At 48.6% G+C, this 25,923-nt stretch overlaps 1 protein-coding gene across 4 annotated transcripts in view; it reads left to right on the top strand.

Annotated features, from left to right (window-relative positions):
- The window catches only part of LOC126997406 (optomotor-blind protein-like), a 403,474-nt gene that overhangs the window by 344,787 nt on the left and 32,764 nt on the right, over positions 1 to 25,923 (top strand). The window lies entirely within an intron of this gene.

The following is a 25,923-nucleotide window of genomic DNA, read 5'->3' as shown; positions in this document are numbered from 1 at the left end:
TGTATGTTCGAGTTACATTAGCCATGCCAATAAAAAGTGCAGAGCGGAGGGCCTGGCAAGGGGCGGCGGGGCAGTCGGCAGCCCCGCGCCCCCACTGCCGGACCGTGCGTGGTGCTGCCCCCTGGAACACCCGCGCCCCGACACGCCCGCTCCTTTGCTGGTGTGTAGCGTGCATATGTTGACACGTTAGCTCTAGATGCTGAGGAAAAAGAGAAGATGGAAGATAGAGGAATGGAGTGGTAATATTAAACAGGGTAAGAAAATGGAAATAAGGGATGGAAAGATTCATGGTTCTCTCATTCTTATACTTCTGAAAACTTAATATCGAGAAAAGGATATTACAGAATGCACACACATTATCGTGTTATTGGCATGTTAGTGTTGGTGACATGCACGTGACCTTGATGGACGAGAGCCTCCCCTCCTCACAGATTTGGCCTGACCACTAATTTTCCATTCGGACGACTGGCGACAATTTCCTGTGCGAACACTGAAGACACCAGAGCGTGGCCCCTCGCAGCCGGGCATTGTGTTGGCCGCGGTGTCTCCCCGCGGCTTGTCAGATGAGCGCCTCGCCCTTGCCACGCCCAGCACTCCCTCGGACGTTGCTCCCCCTGTGCCCTCTGTCCCTCAACGCCACGGCCAGCCACTCATTAACTGACCCGACAGCACGGCGATGTCTTATTTTCCTCTCTCATTACTCGCACTGTAATGTGATGATTAATGGGATAGTCCAATACACATTTTTTCCACCAGCCGCACCAACATTTATCATGATCTAATTTGCTCCACACTGAGAGCTGTCACTGCCTTCTCCTCGCCCTCCCCGACCCTCCCCGATCCTCCCCTTCCCTCCGCCTTGCCCTTCCCTATATGCCGCAGCCCCACACCCATCACCACTGCCTTTCCCAGCACTGTCGATTCGCCCCGTCGACTCATAGCTCCCCGCGCACCACTATTTTTAAGCCTTGTAAGCTGTCGGCACCGTATACACATTTTTCCGACGATATTTTTACAGCCCCAGATCGATACCAACATCCGATTTAGAGTTGGGTGTTCAAAAGGGGATCCGTGGCCGATATATTGAGCATTAACTATCTCCTGCTTCATTTGCATAATCCCTCGTCTCCCCTCCGCCTCCCCTCTCGTCTATCACCCCTCGTCCTCTCCCCTCTCTTCCTCCTCCTCTTCCTCCGCTCGTGTCAGGGAGGGGGTGGGGGAACAGGGGGCTCTGCTGTCGTTTTCATAGCATAATATTGGCTGATGGAAGCGGTGTTGTGGATATCGTTTTGTTCTCTTTATTCTGCGTTTTTTTCCTCCTTGCTGTCATGTGTCTTTTTTTTAACTATATCTTTTTTTTTATCTCTTCAGTCTAGATTTGGCTATTTTTTTCTTTCTTTCCCTTTTTTTCTGACTCCGAATTTCTTTCCTCCCTTATATTTCTTCCTTTTATTCATCCACAAACTAACAATCACACGCACATATATTTTGGCCTTCCCTTCACATATGTTTTCATTCACAAACACACATTTCCTCACCCACAAAATAATATCATACTCACACACCACTCCAAACGAAGGACTCCAACTCATCTCCACAACCTTAAATCCCTCTCTCTCTCCCTCTTCCCCTCTCTCTTCACACCGGCCCATACACTTCCCTTCCTCCACGAACACCCATTCCCTCTCCTCCCCACCCATCCACTTACCCACCACACCCAACGAAGGATTCCCACTCATCACAACTTTAAATCCCTCTCTCTCCCTCTCTTCCCAGCGCCCATACACTTCCCTTCACCCACGTACTCCCACTGCTTCTCCCCTACACTCCACCCATTCACTCACTCACCCATTACGAAGGATTCCCACTCATCACAACCTTAAATCCCTCTCTCTCCCTCTCTTTCCACCGCCCATACACTTCCCCTCCCCCACGTACTCCCACTGCTCCACCCCTACACCCCACCTACCCACCCACAGTTCCCCTTATCCCACGCCGCCTCCTGTCAGCAAGAGTTCTTAACCGCCCACTGAATAAGCAATGAGACGCCCTATTACTGAGTGTGTCTCCCGCGCCTTCGCCCACCCCGCCCACACACTTGACCCATCACCCCGCCCCACACCCACACCCACCACCCTTGGCACCTCCCCCCACGCCCACACCCATATCCACACTTGTCGGCACCCCTCACCTATTCTCATTTATTGCCTCCTCCTCACCCTTCCATACCTCCCCTTCTTCCTTCCTCTCTTATTTTCTTCTTTTTACACACTGAATGTTTTTTTGAGGTGTGTTTTTGGTTATTATTTGGATGAGGGTGATGATTTTAGAGCTGTTGTTGTTGTTGTTGTTGTCAATGAACCGTAGATCATTTAAAGTACCTAGAAAGCGTGACACCGTTTTAACACACACACACACACACACACACACACACACACACACACACACACACAGACGATAATACACACCTAATATATTTTAATTCCATTGCGATCGCTTTCAAGAAATCAAAATACTCTCTCTCTCTCTCTCTCTCTCTCTCTCTCTCTCTCTCTCTCTCTCTCTCTCTCTCTCTCTCTCTCTCTCTCTCACACAACCTTCATTTAAGCATTCACTCATTCACTAACACTAAATTCATTCAAACACATTTTTATTTCCCGTTCAGTCTTATCGAAATGCAAATGGCCTAATATTCCCTCTATAGAAATATAATGAAATGGCTCGGCGTAAGCGTGTCGCCCCCTGAATGGTCGAGGTGCGCCCACAAGTGTCGCTGAACGTGCTCGAGGAAATTTATTTGGTGTTAATCAGGCTCGCCGGGTGGTGTTTTGGTGCCATTGAAAGATAGCTGCTGTTTTTTTATTTTATTTTTTTCTCTCCCACCAATTTATCATCACGCTCAGCCACGAACCAGCCTCTTCCCTGAATGCATGAGAGGGGGAGGGGGGGGGAGATTGTGTGTGTGCGTGTGTGTGTGTGTGTGTGAGAGAGAGAGAGAGAGAGAGAGAGAGAGAGAGAGAGAGAGAGAGAGAGAGAGAGAGAGAGAGAGAGAGAGAGAGAGAGAGAGAGAGAGAGAGAGAGAGAGAGAGAGAGAGAGAGAGAGAGAGAGAGAGAGAGAAGGGAGGAAGGAGGGGCGTCACAGTGCGTGGCTGCGGGGACCAAGGCGCCACCGTCACAAGGGAGGGGAAGACACTGTAGGGTGGGCTGACGTCACCCTCCCCTCCCCCCCCCCCATACACACCCTTCGAGACCCCCACCCCACCTTTCCCTCTGATGATGACGCTGGTAGTGGTGGTATTGTGGTTGGGGTGGTGTTTATTGTGGTATAGTTGTTGTGTTAGTGGTGATGGTGGTAGTGGTGGTGGTTTTAGAATCGAGGCGGTAATAGTGTAATTTTGTGCGGTTGTGGTGGCGATGATATTGTGGTTATGGTGGCTATGTGGTGATTATGGTGGTGTTCTTTTGGTGTACTGGTAGTGGCGATGGTTGTGAAGATGGTGACTGTGAGAGGCGGTAGAATACAAAAAAAAAAATAGATAGGAGTTTCACACACACACACACACACACACACACACACACACACACACACACACACACACACAGAGGCAGGCAGTCGTTTTTCTTATATGTGATTTATTCGGAGCACCACCAAAAAAAAAAAAAAAAATACCGTGAACAATGTATGCAGGTAGTGTGTGTGCAACCTTATATACCTGGCGAAGGGGACGCAGCTTCAGGGGTCATATATTCGCGTCGCACAAGTCATCATTTCCCTGGCGAGTGTTGAGCAGATTCCCTTTTCACCCACGTCGGCAACACAGCGAACACCTGGGACGCTAATCACTCAGACTCACCTTGTCACCTTATAATTTTGTCGCTGTTTGTGCGTTCCCTTCTGCTTGCCGGTGTGGTGTTGATACTGGTAATGGTGATAGTGGTGGTGGTGGGGATGATGGTGCTGTTGTTGGCGGTATTGACGCTGGTTCTGGTGGTGTGGTGATGATGCTGAAGATGGTGGTTAGGTTGAGGTTGTAATGGTGATGGCTTATGGCTGCTGTGTATCAGTGTATAGCGGGAAGGGTTGATGGCGTTCGTGGTGGTGGTGATAGTGGTGGTGGTGATGGTGGAGGTGACCGTGGGAGGGAGAGGACGAGCACCAGGGTGAATGTTTGCCCATCAGATCCACGCGTTTATCAGACTTAGCCATCAGATACACCCACATGCATCTGATAACCCACAGCTACACCCTCGCTGCTATCGGACACACCCATCACTCAGACCATCCACCCATCCACCCACCCAAACACTCCCCCGACCCACCCACCGGTCCATCCATACCTACCCATCCACTCATGTGCAGACGATCCACCGCTATCTATCACATTTGCGCCCATCAGACTGGTCCATCATGCCCGGCCATCAGAGGCTCCCAACCCCATCAGGAGAGGCCATCAGAGGCGCGCCGCCCTAGTGTTTTGACATGGGAGGGTAAATGAGCTACGGGCGACCATTTCTCAAACTTGGCAAAAGAGACGCATAAGATTTATTAGACCCTTGTTGGGGCGTAGCTATGGGGGAGATGGATGAGCAGAACACGAGAGAGAGAGAGAGAGAGAGAGAGAGAGAGAGAGAGAGAGAGAGAGAGAGAGGGAGAGGGAAAGAGAATGCTGGACGTTATAGGGTAAAAGGGCGCATGCAAGAGATTACAACGAGGAGGAAGAGGAACAGTTGAAGTGACAGCAAGAAGCGAGGAGAGGACAGAGAGAAAGAGAGAGCAGGGAAAAGAGGAGTAGCGTAAGGAAAAGACAAGGTTAGGGGATAGAGTGAAGAAGAGAAGAGGGAGGAGAGTGAGACTGGAAGGAGGAGGAGGAGGAGGAGGAGGAGGAGGAGGAGCATGGTGTTTGTTCTGAGCAGGTTAGGTAGTCAGGTCACGTCCACTCCCTTGCTCACTGTTCGGGTCCTCACAGTCCTCCCAGCATCCTCTTGAGATCTCCCCGTCCCTCCCCCTCCCCCCTTACCCCCTCCTCCACTATCCCGTCACCCGCCTCAGCCGCCTCCACCTCCAGACATCCTTCCTCTCCAATCCTTACTTAGCCTCCTCTTCTCCTGCACCCCTTCTCTCCCCCTCCTTCTTCCCTCCCTCCAGTGTCTTCTTTCTCCTTCCTCCTGTTCGTCTCTCTGTCTCTGGTCTCTCTCTTCCAGTCACTTCTCTTCCTCTGTCACACCCGCACGGCTCTCTTTCTCTCTCTCGCTCTCTTTCTCACTCCTGTTTTATATCTTTTTTCTTTTTTTTCTCTCCTCAGGCCCCATAGATTCTTACCTCAGTCGACTATCTATTCCACACTGTCTTCTCCCTCTTTGTTTTCTTCTTTTCCTCCTCCTCCTCCTCCTCCTCCTCCTCCTCCTCCCCGCAGCATCCCTCTCCTCCGAAAATGGTACAAGCTATTCCAGAAGATGATGTTCTCACCATTCCATTCATTCCACTCTCTCTCTCTCTCTCTCTCTCTCTCTCTCTCTCTCTCTCTCTCATTCACTTCCCATTCACCGGCGTGTTATTCAGCGGTTCTGCCTCCCCACATATTCACATTAATTCCTTTACTCTCCAGTCACCGGTCTGTCGTCTTCTAAATATTTATTCCCCCATTTTTCCTTCATTTGCGTGAGATGCGTAATTAACCATGGGAGGAAGAGGAAGGCGAGGCAGGGGAGGAAGAGGAAAGGGAGGAAGAGGGGGGAGGGGGGGAGGTCAGAGGAGGCCGAGGGTGCGAATTCTATACAGAGCTTCGAGTTTTGTACTTTACATACGCGTGTTTTCACCCTAATGGAATTTTGCACCTGAGTTTTTGTATGATTATTATTATTTATTTATTTATTATTATTATTATTATTATTATTATTATTATTATTATTATTAGAGTAGTATCAGTAGTAGTAGTAGTAGTAGTAGTAGTAGTAGTAGTAGTAGAAGTAGTAGTAGTAGTAGTAGTAGTAGTAGTAGTAGTAGTAGTAGTAGTAGTAATAATAATAATAATAATAATAATAATAATAATAACAATAATAATAATAATAATAATAATAATAATAATAATAATAATAATATTAATAATAATAATAATAATAATGATAATGATAATTATAATAATTATGATATTAATTTTGTGATTATTGTCATCCTTACTATATTGTATTATTATTATATTATTACTATCATTACTATTTTTACAATTATCCTCATCCTCATCATTAGCTCCATCATTAGTACAACCATCATTCACCGCGTGGTAATGATGGCGGGGATAATAATGATAACCACATTACTCGTATTACAATTCCTATTATTCCCGCTGCCATTCATTTAAAGCTGAATTATAGGAGAGATGAAGCAGATATTTAGGGAAGGGAAAGGGAGAGGGGGGCAGGAGGGAGGGGAGACAGGGGAGGCAGGCAGGAAGGAAGGAAGGGAGAGAGGGAGGGAAAGGATGGAGGTACGCTGGGACGAGGAGCCAAGGGAGAGAGACGGAGGAGAAGAGGAGGAGTGCATGGAGAGGGGACGGTAGGGGAGGGGACGGTAAGGGAGGGGAGGTAACAATAAAAGTATCAGGTTAATTAAAGGTAACCCCCTCGCGCGTCAGCCACAAGCCACACCGCAGCCGGTAATGTAATTGGGGAGAGATTCGTAAGATAAATGTAATTGCGTAATACGTGGCGCTATTTAATCCAGCCGCCGCGATACAGCAGCCACTTTATGAAATTAGTTGGCGAGATTGGCAGACGTGAGGGGAAGGAGGGGAAGCGAGGGTGGATGGGGTGTGTGGATGGGGTGGAGGTGTAGAGGGGGGTGGAAAGAGTAATGGGTGGGAGTGGAATTTTATTTAGAGTGTTGTTACTGCATAGTGAGGTGTGTCTGAGAGAGAGAGAGAGAGAGAGAGAGAGAGAGAGAGAGAGAGAGAGAGAGAGAGAGAGAGAGAGAGAGAGAGAGAGAGAGAGAGTCAGTCTACAATGCAAATCCTCCAAAAGCCTGTTTGTTCACTCGTAACAAAACAAACAAGCAAATAATAATAACAACAAACAAAGGCGGCAACAAACGCAACAACAAAACGCAAAACCGCCGGAACAAAAACAACAACAGCAACAATAACATTCGCCTAAACAGATATATATATAAAAAATAATACTCCCATTTTTTTCCTGAACAAATAAACAAAATGCTCACAACAAAGCGGAGAAAAACGTGAAATATTCTTAAGCTGCACACTCCTCCACCTCCTCCTCCTCCCTTCGTGACGCCGCCAGGCAGAGAGCGAAGTCATCTTTTTATTGGAGGCATTTTTCCCTCCGTGTCCCTCCAACTGCTGAGTCCTTGTAAACAGCCGCACGGAGTATTGCTGTTAGGGTTGTGTTGTTGTGTTGTGTTGTGTTGTTGTGGGCCTCCGCGTCCCCGCCCAAACCCGCCCAGTATCCTTACACAAATCCCGCCCAAATCCAGTGCCCGAACTAAAGTTGCTGAAGAAAAAGAAGAAAAAGTATAAAGAGAAGAAAAGTAGTAGGCTAGTAGTAGTAGTAGTAGTAGTAGTAGGCTAGTAGTAGTAGTAGTAGAGAGATAGAGAGAGATAGAGAGAGAGAGAGAGAGAGAGAGAGAGAGAGAGAGAGAGAGAGAGAGAGAGAGAGAGAGAGAGAGAGAGAATCAAACTATATTAAATAACTGTGATCACCAACTAATCAATGTTTTTTTTCTTTTCTTCCTCAGGTGAGTACCAGTGATGCGTCGGTGTGCCTCAAGGGCGTGAGTTTCCCACCCTCACCTCCCTCACCACCACCATCATCACCACCACCATCATCACCATCACCGCCACATCAACCACAGCAAGACCACCTCCATCTCACCCTCTCCTGATTTCCACCGCCGCCATCTTCACGCCCATCATTTTCTTTATTACTCTCATTATCACAATCAATATCACACTCATTCCATCACCATTACTCTATTTGTATTGTTGTACTTGTGTTTCTTTCACCATTACGGTCACTGTCACCATTTATTTATACCACACTTCATTATCGTCTTCACACCTTCCTTCTTTTTTCTTTTTTATTCCTTCCAAAATCTATAGAATTGATTCCTAACTTCGTCCATTTTTTTCTACGGTGGTATGTCAGTTTTCTGGTATTATTTATTTATTTGTTTATTTAGTAATATCTGTAATGAATTATGAACTGTATTGAATGATTTTTTGAAGGATGAATAGAAATAAGGTCACTGATGCCTACCTTCCCACTTACATACGTACATACAAACATACATATCTACATACCTTTAAACATTTAGACAAGACACTGAGTCACAAATCTAAGTCAGTCTGTATGAACAACTGGAGAACACCTAATATGAAACCAAAGCATAAGTAATATACGACTAAGTGAAAGACTTTTACCAACATTAATAATTTGCATACTGGTGTTTTTTCCCCTCGTCATATCGTTTTTATATTTCCACGCGTCCTTCCCGACAGTCCATTCCATCTACATTTACCTTTGCCTTTTATCCTCACTCAACTACGTGAAACCCCTAAAAAAAAATAAACTGTTCACCCATTCACTTTACCTTCATCCAGACCCTCCACTTTTCACTTCAAAACTCTCCACCAGTCCAGTACAGTTCATCAACCTAAACCCAGGACTCCTATTCAGCCACCCTATTCTATCCCATGTGCCCCCTTTACCTTAATCTACTCAGTCCACTTACCTACTCCATGTCTTCCCCCATTCAGAGTTTCTCCTCTTCACTTAAGAAACCTTCAGGAGTTGAGTAAAGTCCATTCCCAAAGCCTTATATAGCCCAGTCATTAGCCTCTCCCATATGCACTCCCTTCACGTCCTCTTCCTATACCAACCATCACCCGCTCGCCTACGCCCAGGGCCCCTACACCCACCTTTTACCTAATTCAGCCATTTATGCACCCCACCCACCCTTAAACATGATTATATAAAGGTCGTATGAGTCTTAAGTAACGATAATGTGGCTGATTTGTCTTTGTGATCCGTTTTTCAAGGCCAGGTGGTTTTGTTGAATTTTTTTTATATCACTTTTTTACGACTTGACTGTGAAAATTCAACACTTCTAACTCCGTCTCAAGAATAGAATTACAAAGCCAAACTAACAACACAATTCTTAATACATACTTATTTGACGTTTAAAAAATCTGCCATTAGTCTTCAACCTTATAACCTAACCACTCATAGACACAACTCGGTCCATCTTCTCCCCTCTTCCTCCTCCCCCTCTTCCTCCTCCTCCTCCTCCTCCTCCTTCTGTCCGATGTAATCCTTGAACCATCCCTGTCATTGGGTCCTGAACGCTGAACACAATCTTATCATGCATCGAACATGAGTTATGATGGCGCGGTGATGGTGTTGCCGACCCTGCCACGTTCCCTTCCCGCTACCCTTCCTTCCCCATACCTTTATCTCCGCCTGCCTCCATCCCTCCTCACGCCACAGCTCTCCCATCTCCATTTCTCTCCTCCACTCAAGTATCTCCGGCCTCCATTCCTTCCTCCACCGCCTAGCATTCCTTCCCCGCCCTCTGATTCCTCACCTCATTCCTCCGTCCTCACTTGCCCTTTCCATAATATTTCTTTTCTTGTGACGTTGCGATTATTCAGAGGTTCGTAATACATGAGAAATGGTAATAATGATAATAGCACCAATTACAATAATAATAATAAATAATAACTATGATAAAGGTAATCTTAAGGCGCCAAAACATTAATTTCCATGGCTAATATTTCGTCTGGGGTTAAAAAAACTGAAATCTTGATTGAAAAGAAAAGCTAACAAGCGACTGCAATTATTCATAGAGTGATCATGATTCGTCACCCCATCAGAATAGCAACACACACCACAGTTCCACGATGCATCCCCCCCCCCCCCCCCACACACACCAACACATTAACACACTCAATCTACAAACATGCTATCACAAAACATCAAATACCAGCATAACAGAACAGCGTACACCAGCACATAACACAACGCACAAACACTGTCCACACCATAAAATAGCACAGAGACAGCACACACTTGCATAGCAGCACAAAGACACACGTTAGCATAAAGCAGCACACAGCATACACAGACACAAAACACAGCACACCACAGCAAGCGCACCCCTGCTCACACCACACCACAATCTCAACTTTAACCTCTCACAAACACACCACACACAGCACAGACACACCAGCATAACGCCACACAGCAACACACACACACACCATACACCAGCGTCGCCTCCTCCCTCAGCTCTTCCTCACCTCCCCAGCCCCGCGATGCCTGGCCAGCAGCGCCGTGGTGGTGGACTCGTGTTAACAGTCGTAAGTCTCTCGCCATTAGTGGGTGAGGGGCGAGGTGGCGCCGCTCACCTGAAAGGAAAATAGAAGCGCCCGATGTCATGTTGCTAATTTGCATAAAGGCAGCTGACCCCACACCGCCTCAGCATCGTAATCCGGGAGCCTCGCATACCTGGGGTCAGAGGGGGGAGGGGAGAGGGAGGGGAGAGGGAGGGAAGATGTCGCCAGGTATATACCGTCCAAGGGGGAAGAAGAGGAGGAGGAAGGTTGATGGAAGTTGGGACATGGGCACACTTGACGGGCTGAAACGGAGGCTTGCCGGGCTATGGGGTTGCTAGGGGTTACCTGGTGAGGTGAATGGTGATGATGTGGCGGTGGTGGTGGTGGTGGGAGGGGTTTTGATGAGAAGTAACGAGAAAAGTGAGGGTGAAGAGAATGTGGAGGAAGAGGAGGAGGAGGATAACTGGCAGATACAGTGGAGGGAGTGAAAGGTGTAGGATGAATAATAACTACAGCAAGCACAGAAGGAGGGATGATGAAGGCAGGGTGATGAGGTGGGGGTGGAGAAAACATGGGATGATGAAGGTGTGGATTGTGAGGTAGCCACTAAGCTCTTTCTCCTCCACCTGAATATCTGATGCTACTTGAATAAAATAAAAGCAGTTTTAATTCCAATGAAGGGAAAAATGTATGAGAAAACTACCGTCCCCAGAGCTCTCAGGAGTAAGTCTTCCTCAGTCAGGGAGCAGGAATGTGTGAGGCGAGGGTCGGCAGCTTTAACCATGACGGAAGTGGAATTAACCCACCTGATGCTTTCTGGTGCGATAATAAGAGGAAATGTCTTGTGTCATCCCTGAACATGACGTGTCGGCGGGGCCATACGTAACACACAGCACGTCAGGTGATGTAACGTGGGGCAGACAGGCGGAGGGCACGAGGCGCGAGGGAGAGGGGAGGAGGAAGGCGAGGGGGGCAGTTAATTGCCAGCCTGAGAATCCTGTTTTTCCAGTCAAAAGGACTGACTCCTCTGGTTCGTGACTCCTGATGTGAAGGCCTCGGCGCAGACCTTGTCCTCCAGCAGCAGCACCGAGGCCACGCACTGTCCTGCCTCAAGGCTGTGCCGCCGCGCCGGCCCCATGGCGGTGACGTGCCCTGGCTGTGTGTGTGTGTGTGTGTGTGTGTGTGTGTGTGTGTGTGTGTGTGTGAGCACACACACCCCTTGACACACACACACACACACACACACACACATATATATATATATATATATATATATATATATATATATATATATATATATATATATATATATATATATATGTATAGACAGATACATGCATACATACATAAAAACTGGATATTGTTTTCTTTCTCTCGTCTGTATTTCCGTCCCGAAGCCCCGACTGGAGGATCTGCGATTTGTGGATGAAGGGTGCGAGGGAGGGTGAGGGAGGGAGGGAAAAAACCCAAATTCCACAAAAATCAATCCTGGGCTGCGGGGGGGCGAGGGGCGTGAGTGATGGTGTCCAGCCGGAGGTCCCCTATCCCCCCCACCCCCGCACGCCACAGCCCTCTTTCAAACGCCTAAAAACTGACCAGCCCTCCCTGCCCGACAGAGACGCAGAAGGGCAGGGTGAGGGAGGGGTGGGGAGTGGGAGGAGGCGGCGAGGGTCAGGGAGGAGGTGGCGAGGGTGAGGGAGGAGGCGGGTGTGGGAGGGTATGGAGAGGAGCGGGCTGCCGGCTTCCCCACGCGCCGCTAGGTGGCACCACATACCGAGGCGCCGCGGACTCTTAGGGCAGCCATAAGAAAGACGGCCAGGAGGTGGTGGTGGTGGTCGTGGCGGCGCGGCGAGACCCCAAGAGCAGCGGGTCGGCTCTTGCATTATCCATTCGCGTCCCGCCGCCCGTGTGCCTGCCGGGGAGGCTCGACGAGGCGCTGGTGCCGAGGAAGAAGCGGAAATCAGGCGCAGCACTGCCGCTCATTACAAGAGAAATCGAGGTTTTTAGCGTTGTCAAAAATCCTGTGAGCATCCAGGCATCACGCACGGCCCGGCGTGGAGGCGCGCCGCCCTCAGCTCGGAGGACGATTTTTCCAGCCGATAAAGAGCAATTACTCGCGAGCTTTGATTAATGACATTTTATGAAAACTTATCAATGCAAACTGAAGGAAAGAGGCGGTTAAGTCCCGGCATTAATACCCTAATTATTGAACCCGATATAATCAGCTTCCAAGGAACCTTAATTACGGAATACCATATTATCATTAATATATTTATTGAAGCAAATGGGAGATTATAAGTGGCAAAGTAAATTATCACATCAGTATCGTAATTGTTAAGACATCTAAATTTATCGAAGCCTCCTCCCAGTTGTATTTTTGTTTTTTAACTCATTTTTGTAACAAATGTTTATATTTTATCGAAGGACGAGTTATGGGCTGATATTGATCCAGTATTTTTTTTTTTCGCTTGCCTCCTTTTTTGCCGTATCAGCCTTTACCATCACTTGAAGACAAACTTCCTGAGTGGGGGCGTTGTGCTGTGTGCTGGATGTGTGGCGGGGGGCGGAGGGGGGTGAGAGATTAGGATGGACTCCCCTGCTCCCTTCAGGAAATTCCTCCAACATTTTTGTTTTTCCAGTCTGGATTTCTACCTTGATATTGGTTGCGATGGAATGCCTCCCGGATCCCGTCATATTACCGTGACAGTTCGGGGGAAAGGTCGCTGGGACGAATGTTGTCCGGGTAGATTGAATTTCTCCTCTTGCCAAGAGCCATCCTTCACCATCCTGCAGCCACAACTATTTTGGTCCCTGACACTCGGGTTCCCTTGACTCACCTTCGTCGAGGCTGCAGGTGACCCGCCGCCATCCACCCTGCACACCGCCGCTCAAAAAGGCGAGGCAATACATCAAAACGAATTACTTGCTGCCGCGCCCTTCGATGCTTTGATGGGCAAAATTAATTAGATATCGTCATAATATTCTGCCATATTTCGGCGTCGCTTCTCCACGCGGTGATTAATAACGGGCGGGTGACCCCTCAAAGGCGGCGCCGCGCCCCCGCCGCCAATACCGAGCCGCGGGTTGTTGCCTGGCCGCGCAGATCACACACGCGGCACGCTATAATTTCACGCCTCGTATCTTTGCGGCGTGGTCCTGCAAACGTTATGCTGCCTCTAAATATTTCTATCATCGCACACTACGGAGCTGCGAAAAAGTCATACTTTGGACGAAACACCCCGGATTTTCTCGGTCCAATCCCCGTCTTTACATTCGCTTCAAACGTTGCGTCACGTCAGGAAGCAACTGGAGGAGATAATAACCATAAGATTCCTTTATCCGGTAACAGACGTTCATGTTAACGTCCCTTCAAACGTTTCGTCATCCCAGAGGAGAATCATCCGGCCAGCTCACCTAATAACACTCCATCACGCCAACGTTCCCTTGGAGCCCGTCAGGTAAACGTCCAGACAATAACGTTTCATCATCCCCAAAGAAACGTTCATGTTGGAGCCTTCTCAGGCGCCCTTTCTGCTCCACGGCGACTCCCTGACTGAAGGAGCTTCATGGGGTCGTTGTCATAGCAACCGAGGACGCTAGTGGTCGACAACACCTCCTGCCGCAGACAGACCGTCACCCTTTGCGCGGGCAGCATTTTGTCCCTGTTAATGACAACTGTTGTGTGCCTGCTGTTGTCATCTCGAAGAGTCAACTCTCCTTGACAGCATGACGCTCCCGTGACCTGGTGGTCGTTTATAAAATATTAACAGATTTTCATTAGATTCCGGGCCACCATATGGATGGAACTGAGAAATTATAAAGATTTGCTGCTTTGTAAAGGAGTAAGAGCAGCAGAGAGGAGATAGTTTGTGTGGTATGGATGGAAATGGAACCGGAGGGCGGAGGAGGGGAGCTCGAGTGTGCAGGGAGCGAAAGGTGCGAGGGGAAAACCTTGCATTTGTGGTGAGCCGTGGAGGACCCTTTACAAGTAATCGAGGCCAGAGGAGCTTCGCTGGAGATGAGATTACTCTCGAGCGAGATTGAGTTGTGTCTTATTTTTGAGGCCGGACGGACGTGGGCTGATGGGGCATGAGTCTGAGTAGTGCAGACCGGACGCCTCGCACGGCGGACGGGCAGGCACGGCGGGTGAGGCGCTGGGCTGCTGCTGGGGACTGAGCCGCGGGGTGGAGGAAGCCAAGCAGTGGGCGTCAGCAGAGAGGGTCACGCTTATCCATAGCCATACACCCCCGTATCTTCCACACACCTCACCTGTGAATTCACCTCCCATAAAACTACCCATCTCCTCATCTTCCACATGCCGCCTCCATGCACTCACCTCCCCCACACCTCACCCATGCACTCACCTCCCCCACACCTCATCCATGCATTCATCTCCCACACTCACCTCTTGTTAGCCTCTTCACACCTTGTAATCATCCAATCTTTAGCCTTATTATATAGTTACATTTCGTACTCCTTTCCACTTCCATATGTATATTCATTCCTCTACTACTACTACTACTACTACTACTACTACTACTATGCACACACACACACACACACACACACACACACACACACACTCACACCACCTGTCAACCTCCCATACACTGGCATCTCCCTCATGCCAACACACCTGCTTGCCAAAATCATCCATGCATTTACCTGCCTTTGAATAGCATGACCCCGATGCACAAACACACAGTTACCACCAAACAACATTTTCGCTTTTATTTCTGTATCTTCCGCACACTTACCTAGCAGTTCTGACAATCCCTTCCCTTATATCTCTACATGTGAGTACCATACACAATCCTCCTACACTGACCCATCCACCACCACCAACAACAACAACGTCACAATCCGATCCACTCATGATTTCCATCTCGTCGCACGGAGGAAAAATTCGCTTCCATCCCCACTCATGCACGGAGTCCTGAGCGACGCGCACCAGCTAAGGGATTGGTGATTAGAGGGATACCATAGAGCTTCTCCGCGGTGGCCTACAGCGGGTCATGGGGGAGGGGGGGGAGTGGGTCGGTTAATAGGATGATTGCACGTCGAGTAAAAAGAGGGAGACGCTCGAGGAGGAAGGCTGTGTGTGTGTGTGTGTGTGTGTGTGTGTGTGTGTGTGTGTGTGTGTGTGTGTGTGTGCGCAAATAGGTGAAGTGATGTACAATGCTCCAGGTAACTAATTTTGAACAGGTGTGGCGTACAGGTAAATGCATATCGCTAAGAAGGAGAATATAAGAACCTCATGGAGTGGAGTCAGCTTGTATGTCATCACCAGCCCAATCTAACCAGTCACCAGTCATCACCATTCTAGCACAAGCCCACCCCATCCCGCAACTCAGTCTAAAGCCCAGTCCTGCCCAATCAGGCCAACACAAACACCGCGACAGAGCAACAAGCCAAAAGCCCGTCTCCTATACCCACCGTCCGGCAAAGGGGTGGTAGTGGTGGTGGTGGTGGTGGTGGGTCGCCGGGTGGGTTGCATGCCGTTGATGGGTATGATTATGGCGTGGGCTGGAGTGGGCGGGGAGTGATGACAGCCCACGAAAATTGAGCCTCGCCTTGTTAGCTCATGAGTCCGCCGCTGTCCCGCCCGGCCCACGCTGCCTGCCCGGACCTCTCTCTCTCGCTCCTTGCCCCTCGCCTGGACCCTCCCTGCCCGCCGCCTCTCCTACCGCGCCGCCGCTGCTGCTCCTTTCCTCCTTCTTTTCCTTTATCTCTTCCTCTTTCTCTGACTATTCCTTGTCTTTATTTTTCATTCTTTTTTCTTTCTTCTTCTGTTGCTTTTTCAGTTTCGGTTTTCTTTTTTCGTCCTCTTTTTCGTCTTCTTACTCTTCTTCGTCCTTCGCTTCCTCCTCTTTCGCCTCGTACTCCTCCTCCTCCTCCTCCTCCTCTTCTTTTTACAATATCTACTCTTCACTTTTTCTTTATATTCTTTCTTTTTTCTACTTTATTTTTCCCTCTTATTTTTTGTCTTCGTCTTCTTTATCCTCCTCCTCCTCCTCATCCTCATCATCATCATCTTACTTTGCTCTAGTTTTATTCCTTTTTCGCATCAATCTTTTATTCTTTACCAGTCTTATCATTCTTATTCTTTTTATATATACATTCTGATTCTTTGGTATACATTCATCCCTCCCCCTGCCGTTCCTCACTTCCTTCACCTCTCATGTCTTTCTCAGGTATTGGTGTATTTATATCAGGCATCTTGTTATTCTTTTGCCGGGATTCTGAGATGCTTCCACTTCTCACATCAACTAATTCCAAAGGCCGAAAAGGAGATAAATCGGGTTCTAACGAGTGTTTTCTTAGGCTCATGGTACAGAAGAAGGGTCATACTACCACTAGGCTCATAAAACTACTCATGGAAATGCTTGAAACTCCTATGAAAGCCTTGCCAAATATGTGTGCATGGGCGTCGAATTGTTTAAGAATATGGCCCTTTTTCTCATTCTTCTTTTCTGTATTTCACTCTGCTTACTATTTCATCCCGTCACGTCTGATCTTTGTGTTCTCCTCCAACTCCTTTTTTTATCATATCCTCACGTTTCTTTAAATAACCCGCCGTTGCTTCTTCCTTCCTTCATTAACTCTTGCATTTGTCTTCCTTGTTGTCTTTCGCTTCCCTTAATATTATCGTTGGAGGCCAATCAGATAAAAATGAGAGCGGTATAGTTAGTGAGTGAATAGGGCAAGGAGGTGATGGTGGTGGTGATGCTGGGGCGGCGTTGGTGCTTGCTTTGAGGCGGTGATGATGGTGATGGTGATGAAAGATGGTGAGAACGATGGATGTGGTGATCGTGTTGCAATAGTGAAAAGGAGTGTGTTTGATATCGACTTTTTGGTGATGGTTTTGTGTTAATGAAAGGCTGTTGTTGTTTTTGATTAGTATTTGCTGTTCTTGTACTTTCATTTTATTCAACGTTTGTGGTGATAGTCGTGTACATAGTGGTGATGATGGTAATGTTCCCTGGCTTACTGTATGATGTGGTGGTGGTTGTGGTAGTGCCGAGAGATGTTGATGGTGGTGGTGGTGATGAAAATAGTTAATGATGGTGATGATAGTGAAAATATTTACGGCTTAGCAGCTTTGTACATTAACATTACAAGGTCGTCTGGTTCTTTCCAACGACCTGGAGAGTGGCAGTCGTAATAGTAGGAGTAGTAGTAGTGGTGGTGGTGGTGGAGGTGGTGGTGGTGATGATACGGTAGTGGTGTTGCGTGTGCGTCCTCATCACCACTTCTTTGGTCTTGAATCGAACGCGTGTGATGAGGTGGTGAAGGGCAACACACACACACACACACACACACACACACACACACACACACACACACGCCGCCTTCTGTGTACACCAGTTCAACCTTTTTTTCTGCTCATCCATATTCCAGGTAATCTGCAGGTATCCACACTTCACCCAACCATCCACTACCTGCGGGATGGACGCCCTTTTTTGTCCATCGTTATTTATCTGTCTTTATCCGCCTTCTTATCCCTATCGCACCGCACATTTCTCAACCACAGGGAGATTTTGATAGATAGAGAGATGGATAGATAGATTATATTGGATAGACTGACAGACAGACGGAGAGCTCGCTAACATTCATGCCACTGAAACTCACTGCCTCCTCCTGATCATCCTACCTGTGTATGTGTGTGTGTGTGTGTGTGTGTGTGTGTGTGTGTGTGTGTGTGTGTGTGTGTGTACCAGTACCTGTCAGCCCACCAGATTCACAATTATAATCACATTTCCACATGCCTATCGTACCACCCACTCCCTCTAACCATTTCCACAACCGCCATCCCACTAAACACAAACCTGCCAGCCGCATCCACATTCATTTTTACCAGCGTGTCAGCTATACTCACACCTGCCAACCTTCCCCCCGCCTAATTACAGCGTCGCGGCATACTACACACCTGCATTAAGGCCCGCCAGGTGTATATATAGTGTAGCAATACCTGGCGCACGGTGGGCAATGCTAGCGATGAGTATACAGAGCGGGTGTAGGAGTAAGTGGCTGGGATGTAGCTCGAGAAGACCGAGGGAATGAGGAAGAAGGTGGTAGAGTGGGAGAGGGCTGCTCCTGTTGTTTCTGGTGGTGATGGTGGTGGTATGGTAGTGGTGGTGGTGGTGGTGATAATGCTGTTTTTTGGTCTCTGGTTAGTGGTAGTGATGTATGTCATACGTAATTGATACGTGTTGTAACTCTGAAGCTTGGTTGATATTGGTTGCATCGCTATTGTTATTGTTATTATTATTATCATTATTTATTATAAGTATTAGTATTATTTATTACTACTACTACTACTACTACTACTACAATTACTACTACTACCACTATTACTACTATTTCTGCTTATCTACTGTTGTTGCTTCTGTTACTGCTTCTGCTACTACTACAACTACTACCACTTCTTTTAATAGCATTTTTATCATCATCAGCAACCTCATTATCACCACCATCATCATCATCATCATCACGGAGGCCTTGTCATCACTCTTCATTATCATTTCCAGCAACACGGCCATCATCATCATTATCATTACACTACACAGCCATTTTATTCCTCGGCCTCCCTATCAGTTCGATCATCACTATCAGCGGTGAGCTCCAACATAATAGTGTAAATGTGTAAGACCTCCATCAGGCCTCGCTCAGGGGACGGAGGCTGGAGATTGATATGCAGAAGGTAGGGAGAAGGGAAGAGGCGGAGCAGGTGAGGCTGGGGAGGGGCGGGGAGGACGGGGGGTGTTGATAAGCGAAGACTCGTGTTGGACAAACGGGGGCACCTCGGCGTGTTTAATGGACTGATCCAGGTCTGTGTGTGTCTGTGTGTCTGTGTGTGTGTGTGTGTGTGTGTGTGTGTGTGTGTGTGTGTGTGTGTGTGTGTGTGTTCTCTTTTTGCACGGTATAAAATAGTCTATGGAAAAGAAGAGTATAATTATAAAAATAACACTACTCACTAATTTTTTTTTTAAATCAATGGAGGTAAACGCTGACATACATGAATCAAATTTACTTCTAGGTGTGTGTGTGTGTGTGTGTGTGTGTGTGTGTATCAGCGTGATAGCTCGGAGCGCACACGGACAGAGAGGAACATGCACGCGGTAGTACCCGGGGTGAGGCAATGGATCGCCTCGGCAGCGGCGCGGCGAGCAGCGGGTCCCCGGGGCGCGGCAGCTCCCCGGACGCCTCGCCCTCCGTGTATTAGTTCGCATAAATCCGAATCAGTCGAACGAGCTGAGTACTGAGCCCCCCCTCACCCATCATTCCCCTCCTCCCTCCACTCCGGCGGGCACGACAGAGGCGCCGCTGAGAGATGCCGAGAGAAAGGGAAGGGTGAGGGAGGGAGGGGAGCGGCAGGGAGAGAAGGATCGCGTGATGCTGGCGATGATGGCGGTTGTGGTGGTGATGGTGGTAGTGGTGGGCGATTATAGGTTTCGGCCATGCATGTTTGTTTTTCTTGCCAATAACTATGCGATCATGACCCCAAGGGCTCCGAGATTACCCAGGGCCGGACGGTAAATGGAAGGGTTTATGTGCTGCGTGTCGTGTCTCAGAGCCCCAGTTCGACTCCCTTCATCACGGCGCCGCGTCCCGGGGCGGCCAACACGGCATTTGAATATTGGGATGGATCAAGAAGGTATTACTTTTGATTCTCTCCCACGCGGGTACTGGCGGCGTGATGGATGGCGCGGCGGGTGGAGACCCTGGCGGCGGCGGCCCCGGCGCGGCCCGGCGAGGCGCGCGGCGAACCCCGCACAAGCAGACAAAGGCACATCTGTATATGTGTGTAAGTGTGTGTGTATATATATATATATATAGAGAGAGAGAGAGAGAGAGAGAGAGAGAGAGAGAGAGATAGATAGATAGATATAGATATGTGTCGGCTATATACCCGTGTGTGTGTGTGTGTGTGTGTGTGTGTGAGTATGTGTGTGTGTGTGTGTGTGTGTGTGTGTACCAAATTTGTGTAAGTAAATAATAGCTTGAATTATTGAAAAATTTATTGCACGAACGTACAATTTCTAACCCATCCCAGCCCCGCGAGCCTTTCCCCGCCCAGCGACTCCCCCGGGGCAGGCAGCGGCAGGAAACGGCAGCTTGGCGAACTTTGAAGAAAATGATGTGTCATTGATATTAGACACAATGAATCTAATATATTTACTCGTAATAGACACATGTAAATAATCTCTCTACGCTGAATGAAGGCGAATTGTAGGGCACGGGCTCATTAAGTAGATTCATGTGTCCGCGGGAGGGCGGCGCTAAGCGGCTGTCATCACACTGCCGGGCCCGCCGAGGAGCCGTTTGTCAGTGCTTGCTGTGTTTACTGACGCTGTAAAGACACGGATTTTTTCCTTTGTGTTGCTACCCCGCTGCAGCTGTGCAGCGGGCCGCCTGGCCCGCCACACACGCCTTCTTTGCGGTGTTCCCTCTGCGGTTTTCCGGTCATTTTTGTACCCGTGCTATATCTTTTCGCACAATTTAACCAAACTCTCTTACCACTTCCAGATTTTCTGGCCAAAATTAATGTTACTCCCTACTTAAAACGATTATGTACTCGCCACAGACAAACAAAAAATCATGCTCATTCGTTCCCCGTGTGTGTGTGTGTGTGTGTGTGTGTGAGTGTTCTTCCTTCTGTGCATATACATGCATGCAATGACTGAGGAAAGCATAAACAGACAGAATAACACAAATAGTTCCAGGGTTCTATTGCCTTGCCCCAACAAAGGCTGCCGTGGACGTACACCACACAACACGAAGACCCCCTCCGCTCGCGCCAGCCAGTAAGATGTATCAAAAGGAAGAAAAAAATCGAGATATTTTTATTTTATTTCATGTCGTGTTGTTTGTGTTCTCATAAGATTCAGGGTTTCTTGCGGCTCTCATGGTGGGCAATATCAAATAATTCACCCCGGCATCACGTCTATTTTCTCCTCTTTTCCTGTGTCATTTCAGTTTTTTCCGTGGCCAAGGTTCGCACTGGCTACTTTCTATATCACTGCGATCCCTGTTATCAGCGTTCATCACCGGACGCCGCGGCGCATCACGGCCAGCACCACAAACCACAGCCCCTCATCGGTTATCACTGCCCATGCACACACACACACACACACACACACACACACACACACACACACACACACACTGCGGCGTTGGGTCACGGCGCCGGTGTGGCCTGGATGGACCTGTGGTTGGGAAGAGATAAAAAGGTTGTGACCCCGCGAGGAACCAGTCTCGGGATGAGCTCCGAGCACAGAACACAGAGCCGATGACACAAACACAATCAGGAGTCACAGTTCATGGCGTGACCTCGAGGAAGGAAACAGGTGCTAACATAACCTGGATTTAAGTTTGACATGCAGGGATGCAGGGTGAGGCGGGAGAGTCTCACTTCATGGCGTGACCTCGAGGAAGGAAACAGGTGCTAACATGACCTGCATCTGAGCTTGACAGGGAGGCAGGGTGATGCGTCTCCGGGGAGCAATGTGACTCAGGCGGGCGGGTCGGTCATCTCATATTCATTTCTTCATTATGACCGAGGATGACATGCGTGCCTCTGCTCTTCAAGGCAAAGATCTCAATGGAATACTTTAATTGGAGACCTCGGCGGCATGCGTTAATTGGGAGATGCCGATCGCGGACTGCCTGATGGAGGAGACTAATGGAATTTCTTACCATCGTCGGGAGCCGCACACGACACGCTATGAATGGAATATCTCAGTAGGAGACGAGGGTCGGTCAGGCGCCCTCCCCCCAGTCCTTGCAGCCCTCCGGAGCCCTCCCATCTTCCCTCTCCATGCATGTTTAACCGTTCTCTAAGGTTTCCAAGTGTTACCTTCCTGCTTGTCTGTCTCTAAACACCACAATTTCGAGCTCTGGACTTATTAGATTCTTGTCACTTTCAATTTCCATTTCTTTCATCGCCACTTTCAGCCTACTTTTGCTATCTACCTATCTATCTATCTCTCTGCAGCATTTCTTAGTGACACAACACTTGCCAGCAATTTTCTCTTGCATCACAACACAATCTTTTAGTAACGTTCATGGTGTGTCGCAGTGTTTCTTTCTTATATCAGTGTCATGCTCAAGCGGCTCTTATCAACAATCTTTTGCGTCACTCTTACCTTTGCCAAGTTCATCCATCTGCGTCAAGATTAAGCCAGTCTCTTTTATGCTTCAGTATATCGCAGTCTCTCATATCCTACAGAGTAACCTTTTTTTTTCTTTTGTTTGTCCTTGAACCGTAATTTGCAAGTTTCGCTTTCTACCTTCCAGCTGTCCTCAAGGTGTAGTTCTGTATTCCACCAACGTCTCTGCGCGATGGCTAGCGTCTGTTTGCCAATTTTCCCCATGTGCTGGTATTTTCTATCTTTCTAGCGCCATCCAGTTCCATCCAGCCTTCCGCAATCTTCTCCAGTATTCCCCAGTCTCCTCCAGCGCCTCCTTCAGCTCCCCAGCATCCCTACTTTCCAGATCATCTCCCGCTGCACCCACAATACCCCGTCCTCCGTCGGTTCCTCTCAGCCACCTTCGTTCCTCCTCGTCGAGTTTAATATCACGATTGCGTTTGTGCTGGGCCGTATTCTTTGTGATTGCAGGTGCTGCTCACATTTACCTTGCCATTTTTACCTGAGCGGCGCTCCCCCTGCGGGCCAAGCGAGGCGGGGCCCACCTGGTGAGAGCAAACACCTCACTGGCAACACAAACGCGCCTTTTGAAGATCATTATTTCATACAGCCGTGACTGCAGCGGCTGAAGGGCGAGGACGACGCAGCGCTGCCTCTCCTGCAGCAGCGAGGACATGTGCACCTACCGGACCCCCGTGATTTGTAGTCGAATACCGGACGGCGTCTCAAACCTGAAGCATAAACCACGCACACCAGACACCCTCCCACGGCGCGGAGTGAGCCACGTCTGAAGGGTTTTATTTCCTGCTGTAATAAAATCAATGTTGTCAGTGAGGCTCGCCGCTGTCTGCTTGCGGGGCACGAACGAGCCACAGCTCTCGGGGGCGCTTACTGATGATGATGATGTTGCTGCTACTTCTGCCATGTTGTTATCGTTGCTGTTGCTGAGGGCGGTGAAGGTGGCGCCACGCAGCCTTACGGGGGTGAGTGTGTGCCTCGCCGTGAGTGCCTGCCTGGCCGCTACCTGGCCCAGCAGTGACTCCCACACATACCTCCTCCATCAAGGCGAGCCCCTCGTAGCCGTCATTATACACGTTTTTCATTCATTTTAACTCCCCCCCCCCCCCCTCCCCCGCTCCTCCCGACCCGCCCCCCGCCTGCCGTATCGGGCGAGACAACGTTCGTATTTCACTTCTCGTCGGCGGCCTTAAACAGCGGGTTGGCGTCCCTTAAAGCCCCGGCCGCCATCACCGCCGCGGCGTCCCGGCAGGAATCGTACATCTGGCCGCATTAGTAGTCGGCGGAATATAGTACAGTTTAGTGAAGGTTATCGTATAGCGGCGCCGCGCTTATCCTGCGGTAAACCTCACACTTGTTCAGGTCGCCCCTCGAAGCAGCGCTGCCCGGGTTCAAATCGCCGGTGTCGCTCCGAAATGGCGAGGATAAGGATCAGAGCACCAATTAAGCAGGTATAAATTACGATGGTATCTCTGCCGCGGGCCCGAGCCGTGGCCGTCCCTCACCTGAGTAAGTAGATGAAACGTTCAATTTGTTAGAGATTGATTTCATAAGGACGGGTATCGCTTACAAACATCAGACGCGAGATGTTCATAATCCGGACAGATTTATGGAGGCGAACCATCTATTGTCAGCTCGTACTTTATTTCCTCCGCCACGTCTGTGATGAATGGCAGCTGGAGACTTTCTTCCCCCACCTCGCCCCCACACCCTCACCCCCTCACCCCCTTAACACACCCCGCCACACTCACCCCCGACCTCTTGTAAGTATTTTTTTCTTTTATGTTGCTCATGCGTGGTGATGCTGAGCTGGGTGTAGTGTGCGTGCGGGTGTGTTTATATTTGTGTGTGTGTGTGTGTGTGTGTGTGTGTGTGGTCGGGGTGGAGAGGCCGGCGTGGGTCAGGGCGCTTGGCAGTGCTATCATCTGATCTGGGATGGAATAATTTCAATCATATTTCAACACCCGCTTAAGCAGACGACGCGGTAATAAGCGGTTCTTTTCCTCCCTCCCCGCCCCGCTGCCTTCTCCATCTCCCTCGCCCTTTACTTGTTTAATCTGCGTCTTTGTTATGCTTTCTTGCCCGCTTGACTTTAGGGGAAGTGTAGACGTTGCTCCGCCTGCCTCTCACACACACACACACACACACACACACACACACACACACCGCCGGACACGCAAACGCACACAAACACAACCCGAAGAGAAGGCGAAAGTGGGCACGGAGGAAGAGGTGATGTTTGGGGGTAAATTAGACAGGATAGCGCAGAGGAGAAGTAGGAGGAGGAGAAGAAAGAAGAAGAAAGAGATGCATCAAAAGAAAACTGTAATTGTAGAATAGCGTGTTTTTGTCAGTTTTGTTTGTCTAAAGTTTTCCATTCTTCCATTATGTTCCGCTTCTCATCTTTTTGTTTGCTTCTTTCTGGTGGTCATTGCCGTTTCTCTCCATCCTATTTATTCCTCATGGTCCTTCCTTCTATGTCTCCTCGCTCTCGCCTCTGTGTCGCATGTATTACAGGTATGAATCATGTTTTATAATTAATCGTTTTATAAGAAAGCATTAACTTTATCGCAATGAGGGATACGACAACGTTCAAATTTTGCGGCTGTGAATTTTTCTTTTGTTTTCTTATTCCTTTTGTTTCTTTATTTTTTCCTTGCCATACACCCTCAGACTTACACTGAGTATTTTCTTTTTATTCACTTGTAGCAAGTTAAGAAGTCAGCTATGCATCGCCGCTTACATTTCGTTATTTTTTTTGTATATTTTATTTTTTCTTCATATGTTGCTTTGATTTTCTTGGTAATGTTTTCCGCCAGATTACTCTTTAGTTCTATCTATCTTCATTGCTTGTGGCCCTTCCTTTCCTTCTTCTTATCTTCCATTCCCCCTCTCCTTTCTACCTTCCTTCCTTTCATCCTTCTTACCTTTTATTTTCCCGCTCCTCTCTCCTCCCTTCCTTTCTTCCTTTTTTCCTTCTATTCTCTCGCTCCTCCCCTCCCTTCCTTCCTTTCTTAATTCTTACTTTATCTTCTCCCTCTCCTTTCTCCTCCCTCCCTTCCTTTCTTCCTCCTCCGCTCCTCTCTCTTCCTTCCTTTTTTCCTTCATACCTGTTCTTCTCCCTTTCTTCTCTTCTCTCTTCCTTCCTTTCTCCCTTTCCCCTTTTCTTCTCCCCCTCCTCTCTCCTCCCTTCCTTCCTTTCTCCCTTCTTACCTTTATTCTCCCGCTCCTCTTTCCTCCCTCTTCGCCGTGATCGGAAGGGCGGCCCATCCTCCCTCTCTCTCTTTATTCCCTTTCCCAAAGTTTCCCTTCTTACCTCCATCAGTATCCCATCAACTTGATCCTCCTCTTCCTCTCTGTCTGCCTGTCTGTCTGCTGTTTCTTTCGTGTCTGTCTATCTGGCTCTT

The sequence above is a fragment of the Eriocheir sinensis genome, chromosome 12 (genome assembly GCF_024679095.1).
Source record: "Eriocheir sinensis breed Jianghai 21 chromosome 12, ASM2467909v1, whole genome shotgun sequence".
NCBI lineage: Eukaryota > Metazoa > Arthropoda > Malacostraca > Decapoda > Varunidae > Eriocheir > Eriocheir sinensis.
The sequence above is the reverse complement of the archived record's forward strand: the minus strand, read 5'-3'. Positions and strand labels throughout refer to the sequence as shown.